Source organism: Balaenoptera physalus (genome assembly GCF_965194825.1).
Source record: "Balaenoptera physalus genome assembly, chromosome: 17".
Classification (NCBI taxonomy): Eukaryota; Metazoa; Chordata; class Mammalia; order Artiodactyla; family Balaenopteridae; genus Balaenoptera; species Balaenoptera physalus.
The window spans coordinates 66,185,922-66,195,352 of record NC_138895.1 but is presented as its reverse complement, the minus strand read 5'-3'; the positions used below and the strand labels follow the sequence as shown (position 1 = coordinate 66,195,352).

The following is a 9,431-nucleotide window of genomic DNA, read 5'->3' as shown; positions in this document are numbered from 1 at the left end:
AAAGATCATAGTAAAAATCTGTAGCTTGCAGTTTTTAAGGAGACAAACAGATGCCTACAAAAATACATTTTTTTGAAGTGAGGAAAAACAATTGACAGAAAAGTTAGGTAACATGACAAATATTTGGCATGTGTTATACTACCTACTACCTAGTACCCATGACAGACATCAGTGATAAATCAGAAGTTGGCACTTGGGGAAAAAAATCTTTTATTCTTGTTCTAGGTGTTCATAAAAGGGTATTAATTTGCTAATAATTGTTCTGGTAGGAGTATGAGATATTCTAAAATGACTAAGAAATAGGCAGCAGAAGACCTTTCTTCTTTAAAAAAAAATCCTTGAATTTCCATATAATAGAGACTAATTAATGTGTTGATGAACTCATCTTTTACATCCCCAGAATCTCTTACATTCCAGGCTACATGTCAATGAGAAATAAGGATAAATGAGTCTAAGAACAGTACTCTGCAGACTTGCCTCCCAGGAAAGGAGCTGGCCCCCTGCAAACTCCATAGTAGCTGGTGACACCTCAGTTCTTAGGGTGAGCAATCCTAGTCAAATGCAAGGCTTGGGCTTCAACCTTTGGTTGAAGGACTGACTGATGCTTTCCCAGGCATAAACCTGATGTTGAAACTCCTACTGCTAGTTTGGTGTATCCTATAACAGCAGAGACTGTTCCCCACCCCCAATAAATACTAAACAGGCAGGATACAGTTGAAGCTAAGTTTCTGCACCATTGCAGCGGGGAAACATACCAGGGAAGAATCAGTGCTTAAAAGTTAAAAATGTATAAAAGCCAGTGCTATTCATGCAGCTTACAAGTTCACGGCCGAAGGTTTAGGGTCGTCTGAGTCATACCTGGGCTTGTTGCAATGAATAAACAACTGGGAACTTACATATATGCCACTAATTCTATATCCAGTAGTTTTTCCCAGTGAATCCTTTCTAGCTGACCTGTATGTGGGGTGTGTGTGAGTACAGAGGTGTGTATGCATGAGTGTGTGTGTGTAACATCTGCTCTAGTATTAAAGAATGTTAATTATACCTTCATGTAAATTGTTTTAATCTGGCTTCTTTCTTTTTTAATGTGAGATCAAACACCGAAGGTTTAAGAGCTTTGAATAGAGAAAGAAGAGAGAATTTCAGAAAAATAGGGTTTTGTTCGAAATGATGTAGGGTAAATGTGGAGATACTGTTCCCTGCCTTTTAATGCTTCTTCCCTGTCTGTGCCTAGGATCCACCTTATAAAACCTGCTAATCTACTTAGTTCAATCATTTTTCTGTGGTTTCACCACCCACCCAGTTCTTTAGACCTTCTTGCTTTTTTTGCTTTTCTAAGTTCTCTTCTCAACAGCTCCTAGCCAGGATTCCGATTTCTCTCTGCCTAGCTTCCGCAGAATGACAACCTATTTAGATCACATCTGGTTTCTTCTGCAAACTCACCTGGTATCACTTTCTTCTGCTCCACACAGCAACCGGAGCTCAAGTGCCACCCTCCAAACGCAGGCTTTTTTCAGCATGACTTAGTTCCCAGAATGGCCTCTAGCCAGTGTGCTGGTAAGTGTTTAACAACCATCCAGGGCAGAGGGGAGCTCTGATTTGTAGCACATGCTGATTTCCATGGTGCAAATATTTCTGCAGGGGTCAATTTCAAATTACTAGTGTGAAATCACTGAAAGTGGAGTTATAAAGAGGTGTGCAGCAGCAGATTGTACATTCACTGTACAGGTATGATAGGTGGAGGTAACCTCAAGAGCATAGATAATAAAAAATAGCAAAATAATTAGGAATTGTTGAGTATTTGTTATCTGTATTTCTAGTATAATTTATCTACCTGTAAGTTTATATAAGTTAAATTTTAATTATGGCTATATGTAATAAGCAGCCTGCAAGTTTCTTTAAAAATTGGCAGTCAGCTCTGATGAGCAGGTATAGGCTGGCCCCAGCACACCACTGCTTCCAGAACAATACTGCTTCTATCCCACCATTCAGGAAGAGGCAAGAGAAGTGGGTGGTTCAAGGGCAGAAAATGCCCAGGAAACGAATCATGCTGGATTATCCTCCAGATTAAAATTTTCTTGAAGCGATGTCTGATAACACTACCCATACTCCAACACTCACATGCACACTATTATATACTCATAGGAATCAGAGGCGGAAGGGGTCACATTTTTGTAGCCCTGGATCAAAACTCCCAGTTCTACTCTCCTCCAGCTGCTTTAGGTAAGTGCACTCTGTCCACTGAGCCATCAGTAGTGCTGGGACTGAAGTAGGCATGAAAATGTGCTTTATACCTTATTCCTAAGTCCCACCGCAAATTGGAGCTATAAGGGCTTGGTTGATCTTTTGATTCCATGAATGGATTTTAGCACCGATATCCTGAATGAAACGTCTTAGAATTTCACACTTTTCTACAAATGTGTATGAAAATGTATTTTCTCCAAAGTCATATTAAAGTGTATTAAAATGATATTTGTACAACTTTCTTTTATTTCCAAGTACTCTTTTCTCTGTTCAACTGAGCATTGCCCTAAAGTATATTGAAAGAGCCTGGGAGTGCTATATAGAATGCTAACTTTAAACGACAGTTATAAACACACTTATTTACCCTCCTTGTGTAAACTTTCCCTGCAACCTTTATGTGTATTGTCTTTACCAATCTTTGTGGCTTTCCAAACAGATGTACAGTCAGTATAATTATTAGAAAGCAGACTTCTTTTTAATTAAACATATTTCGTTACAATAATTAGTCTACTGTGTACTCATTAAGTAGAATTATCTATCATTTTCTTCTAAACACTGAATTTGTTTCACAGCCTTAAACTGTCTCAGGGATCCTCCCACGCCAAGTACTTATTAACCTCAATTCCAGTGCATCCTCATGTGAACATTAATGAGCTCAGTCTTTTTCTTTTTTTTTTGGAGTCACCAGTAGTCACCAGTATTACCCAAAAAAGCAGTTTCACTCATTCCTTTTTGTTTAAATGACAGTGTAGCTCTACAATTTTATAGAAACTGGTTTTTCAACTGTTGTTACTAATGGATGTCAAAATACCAAATGTATACAGTTGACGGTATGTACGTGTGTGTGTATGTTTTCAATTACACACAGGTGGCATTTTGATATCCACCAGTGAGAAGACTTGAAAAATCAGTTTCTGTGAAGTTTTGGTGCTAAATTCTACATATAAGCTGAATATCTATATCTATATCTAATTAGTTACATAGTTTGTATGCATGTGAAATATAATATTTGAAATGCATGCTATCTGTCATATAGGCTATATATTCTATATTTTGTATGTATATATTATATATACTAAATGTACATAATATAAATTGTATCTGTCTATATATATACCTTTAAGGAAATTATATAATACTTCTCTCTATATATAACTTCTGCTATGACAATAAATTATGGTAATTAAGGCAGCTATTCAATCAAAACGCCTGGGTTTAAATCCCAGTTCCACCGCTTAGCAGGTGTGTGACTTTGGGCAAGTACTTTACCTCTTTGTGTCATGTCACAGTTTCTCTTCCTGTTGAAAAGGAATGATAATAGCACCTTCCTCCTAATGTCAGAATGAGTGTTAGCGTTTAATCAGGGAGTAGATACCAGTGAGTGCTATGGAGTAAAGACTGCATTGTAGGAACTCTTACACACTGTGGGAAGAATCATGGGAATAAAGGTCAGAAAAGATCAGAAAAAAGTTGTTAACCAGCTTCCCTCGCCTGGGTGAATGAGGAGGAGTTTTCCAGAAACTGGGCACCTCCAGCTGGTAAAAGCCTATGGGAGGTTGCTGGCTCTTTGTGGCTGCAGCCTCTGTGAGTTCTAGGAATGACCCTTGAGGTAGGCCTATGACAGTTTACCAGATAAACTGCAGGATGCCCAGTTAAATTTGAATTTCAGATAAGCAACAAATAATTTTTTGGTATAAGTATGTCCCAAATATTGTATGAGACATATCAATACTTAAACCTTTTAAAAAATTGCTGCTTATATGAAATCCAAATTTAGCTCAACCTCCCTGTATTTTTATCTGCTAAATCTGGCAACCCTAGCCTGTGGTCTCTTTTGGTCAGCAGGGCCAGCAGTTGGGATGGAGAGCTGGCATGGAAGAGGAAAAATCAAGAATAGACTGGAATCCACCAGCACCTCTGCCTCTGCCCCTCATCACCTCTAATCAACGATGACAGAGCACAGTGGCTGCCGCTTCACTTGGACCTCAGCAAATCTCACCCAAATCTTTCTTGTGGCCAATCTTGACCTGGAATTATATAAGTAGAGGACTCTAGGAAATGAAGTTCCAGCTTAGCTAAGATTGACCAGCACAAAATCCCACATTGTGCAGTAAATGAGATAATACACGTGAAGTCTTAGAGCGGCACCTACGCATAATACACACAAAGAATACAAGGAATCATTCCCTAATGTTGTTGTCTTAGCAATTCTGCCAAATGGAACCTTGGGTTGAGAGGGTCGTGGGATTTGATGAAGAGCTGTGAGTAAGAGGGAGGAGGTGTAGCATAGGATTAAACCCACAGAAAGTTTCTGTACTGGGACAAAAGTCAACTTTATCTTGTGAGAATAAAAGGGCACTCTCTCGGGGAAGTAAGCAGTCTCACCTAGATGGGGGCCGGGGTCGGAGGGACAGGCCAGGAAAGTGTGTGGTACCTCTGATCCTGTCGTAGTGCTTGCGTTGTAATGATTGCTGGACACTTTAACCTTGGTTTGTGCCTTTTAATCCTTTCAATGCAAACAGAAGTGTTTGCAAATAGGCTGTGAAGAGGTTGTGCAGCACTGTTTTACATACATCACCCTAGGTATGGGGATCCCGGACAGCTGTGGCAGAGGCAGATTGTACCTGAGCACCTTACTACCTAGGTCTTTGCAGGACCATTCAGCATCCTTTGTCCCTCCTCCTGGTACCAGCAGCCTAATTTTGCTTTTCAGGAACTGCCTTTCTCTCATTGATACAAAGGTTAATGTTCCTTGGCTAAGGAATGACCATGTGATCCACGATTGCCCAATCAGATATGCGCTCCCTGGCATAGAGACCAAAACCAGCAACAAAAAGCAGAATTGGATTTCCATCATCAGTGAAGCTATGACTAGACCATCATAATTTTCTCCCACCTAGATACTTTTTTAAAAAATTTTATTGAAGTATAGTTGATTTACAGTGTTGTGTTAACTTCTGTACAGCAAAGTGACTCATTTATACATATATACACACATACTCTTCTTCAAATTCTTTTCCATTATTGTTTTTCACAGAATATTGAATATAGTTCCCTGTGCTATACAGTAGGACCTTGTTGTTTATCCATCCTATATATAATAGTTTGCCTCTGCTAATCCCAAACTCCCAATCCTTCCCTCCCCTCGCCCTCCCACCCCTTGGCAACTACAAGTCTGTTCTCTATAACTGTGAGTATGTTTTTGTTTCATAGACATGTTGATTTGCCTTGTATTTCAGATTCCACATATAAGGGATATCATATGGCATTTGTCTTTCTCTTTCTGATTTACTTCGCTTAGTATGATAATCTCTAGGTCCATCCATGTTGCTGCAAATGGCATTATTTCATTCTTTTTTATGGCTGAGTAATAGTCCATTGTATATATATATATATATATATATATATATATATATATATATATATATATATATATATATATATACCACATCTTCTTTATCCATTCCGCTGTCAATGGACATTTAGGTTGTTTCCATATCTTGTCTATTGTAAATAGTGCTGCTTGCCACCTAGATCCCTTTAGCATCCCTTTTCCCCTCTGGTAATAGGCAATTACATTTCCTTTAATGAGCTATACTTCCCCAATCTCAGTCCATGTAGCTTGGGCAGGAATAATACCATTCTTGCCTACAAGGGTAAGAACATGGCAGAGGCTTAGCCTATCTTCATATTTCATTCACAATTCAAATCAGTCCCGTGAGGTTCAATCTTGTGGCCCCTATTGGAATGTTTGGGAAAGAGAAATTCTGTTTCCACTGGATTATTACCTCTAAAGATTTGGTGAACCTGGATGTTCCTGGGACCATCTTGTGGCACTAGTTAGTGTAAAAGCAATAACAAACAGAGGTAAACAGTCTGTAATGAGGAGAGAGAATGCATCATAATTTAATTTGAACACTTGGATCCAGTTTTCAGTTAAAAGGGTCAATTCATTTCCTCTTCTTTGAGTAGGTTTGGGTTGGGCACACATATAACACAAGGGAAAGCCAAGGATGGTGACTAACTGATATGACATGTAAATATAGAGTAAACCACTTTTAGATTTAGACAGTTTATTAGTTACACAGAGAACAATCAAAAGAGTAAGCCAAAGGTGTCAGCTCCCCAGGTCTTTGTCCCACACACCAAAAAGGATGACATCAAAACAAAAGGAGCAGATGAAAGAAACTCGCATTGTGAAATACACTGTTGCTGAAGAGCCAGTTCTAGGTGACAGCTAATGAGTTTTCTATTCTGCATCTCAGTTCTGAGGAGGGTGGAGCAGAAGTCCTACACTTCATTAGGAACCCAGGAGGCATGGAGGGAGATGGGAAGGCAAATGGTCGATGGCCTAGTAGCTGTTTCTTAGAGACCTTTCATCCCCTCGTGTACCTGGGGAATCACATGTTCTTCTGCCAAGACTCAGATAAGCTGTGGTTCAAGCCTTTGCCTCTGTGGATGCATGCTAGGTCTCTAGGGCACCATGATGGAGCTGTTCCCTCATAAGTCCTGAGTGATACATCACTGCTGTGGACATTTGTTCTCATTTTTGTCAACAGTACAGAAATCGCCTTCCTAAGTTTCAGGACTTCATCCCTCATTGAGAAAGAGCCCACCTCCCATTGTATAAGCTAAAAATGCTAGATACTTTCTTTCTTTCTTTTCTTTTTTTTTTAATTGGGGAATAGTTGCTTTACAATGTTGTGTTAGTTTCTGCTATACAACGAAGTGAATCAGCTATATGTATACCTATATCCCCTCCCTCTTGGATCTCCCTCCCCCCCACCCCCCATTCCATCCATCAAGGTCACCACAGAGCACTGAGCTGAGTTCCCTGGGCTATACAGCCAGTTCCCGCTGGCCACTATGGAGAACAGTATGGAGGTTCCTTAAAGAATTAAAAATAGAACTACCATATGACCCAGCAATCCCACTCATCTACTTTGAGAAAACCATAATTCAAAAAGACACATGCACCACAATATTCATTGCAGCACTATTTACAATAGCCAGGACAGGGAAGTAACCTAAGTGTCCATCGACAGTTGAATGGATAAAGAAGATGTGGTACTTAGATACTTTCTAATCTCCCTTGTAGATGGAATGGAGCAAGTTACATAGGTACCACCTATTACACGCACTCATTTCCAACTTTGACATAGAACTAGCGTTAAAATGAAGCTGAGACCACACAGACTCTATCCTGATGAGAGTGACTGTCTCTGTAGCATAAATACTGTATTTGCAGTGGCTGCAGTGGTAGCTTTCATTATCTGTGAAGCAAAGGGCAGTGAAGCAGCCCAGAGGAGGCAGCAGAGATGTCTTCATCAGGGATTTAGAATGATTTTCAGTGTCGTTTTTGGGTGCATCACTTGCTACCTTTATTCTTGGGTTCTCCTGGAGATTCAGTGAGCTACTCAGTATCCTTTAAGCAAATCATTTTATGTTTAAAATAGTCAAAGTATGTTTCTCTCAGTTGCACACAGGATCCTTAATTGATACATCCTCTAACACAAAATTTCTACAACCAACCTATTAACTACCGCTTTCCACTTGCCATTGATATTAGTCAGACGTCCATCCATCAATCACTAAGCCATCTTTATATGGGAGTTGGTTATCCAATACTTCATTAAAAATGATACACATAAATGGTTCTGAAGAACCTAGGGGCAGGACAGGAATAAAGATGCAGATGTAGAGAATGGACTTGAGGACACAGGGAAGGGGAAGGGGAAGCTGGGGTGAAGTGAGAGAGTGGCATGGACATATATACACTACCAAATGTAAAATAGATAGCTGGTGTGAAGCAGCCGCATAGCACAGGGAGATCAGCTCCGTGCTTTGTGACCACCTAGAGGGGTGGGATAGGGAGGGTGGGAAGGAGACGCAAGAGGGAGGAGATATGGGGATGTATGTATACGTATAACTGATTCACTTTGTTAGAAAGCAGAAACTAACACACCATTGTAAAGCAATTATACTCCAATAAAGATGTTAAAAAAAAAAAAAAAAGAAGGGAATGGGGAGTTAGTGTTTAATGAGTGCAGATTTTCAGTATGGGATGATGAAAAAGTTCTGGACATGGATAGTGGTGATGGTTGTACAACGATGTGAATATACTTAATGATACTTAACTGTACATTTAAAAATGGTTAAAATGGCAAATTTTATGTTGTGTATATTTTGCGAGTTAAAGAAACTTATGAAGAGTAAAAAACAAAATGATACACATTCATTTGCAGACAATATGGAAAACACATTAGAGAGGAAAAAAAGAAAATCACCCATAATCCTATCAGCCAATACTTGTATTTTTTCTTCCCAGTCACTTTCCTATGCTTATTTGCACAGTGGTGATAATAGCATCTAAAGAACTTCTTTCTTCTTTTAGAAAATATAAGCATTTCTCACAGTATTTAGAAAACTCATGGGAGGTTACTTTGCCTATTGTGGCTTTGTAGGCTGTTTTCAGTATTGCATTATTGTAAATACTTCATATTTTGAATACCTCTGTTCATTAAATATTTTTATGTGCTTCAGGTGAATTTCTTAGTATATATTCCTAAAAGTGATATTAAGTAAAAGGATATGAAACTGTCTTGATACATAAATCAGATTGCTTCCCAAAGTGTTATGTACACTCACCAATTGTGGATGAGAATGTCAGTTTCACTGCTTGCTAACTAGTATTACATGATGCCATTTTTAAAAATTGCTTGGTAGTCAAAATGGTATTTTAAATAGATGAATGGCACAAGGTAAGAAGAGATGATTCATAAAATAAGGATGAAAGATCTAATAAACAGATGAAAAATATTCACCCTTATTAGTAACAAAAATTAAAATTATACCGATTTCTAAACTATTTTGAGGTCAAGGTTTTTAGAAACATTTACATTTCATGGCTGTATCTGCTTAAGAGAAAGTCTGATACAGTTTTAAGTGATTATTTAAGCTAAAGAAGTGATGTATTTAGGGTTGCACCTATTTGTATTGGGTGCATCCGGCCCACACATATCTGCTCTTTATTTTTTCTTTTTCCAATAACCTTGTGAGGTAGTGATGGATTTTCTCCTTGTTAATATCTCACTGAATACAGTATGCCTGATGTAAGTGGGACAGGATTTTTACAGCAAGAGATTTATTCTTCTAGGTCACATTTTTCTTTGCTGGAGAATGATGTC

At 38.7% G+C, this 9,431-nt stretch overlaps 1 long non-coding RNA gene across 1 annotated transcript; it reads right to left on the bottom strand.

The window, feature by feature from the left end:
- LOC309646828 lies at nt 1–6,416 on the bottom strand. The gene is made up of 2 exons (XR_014255616.1): nt 1,440–6,416; nt 1–1,313 (listed from the first exon to the last, which is right to left on the bottom strand). It is a non-coding gene; the product is annotated as an uncharacterized lncRNA (long non-coding RNA).
- Between the last annotated feature and the right edge of the window lie 3,015 nt (nt 6,417–9,431).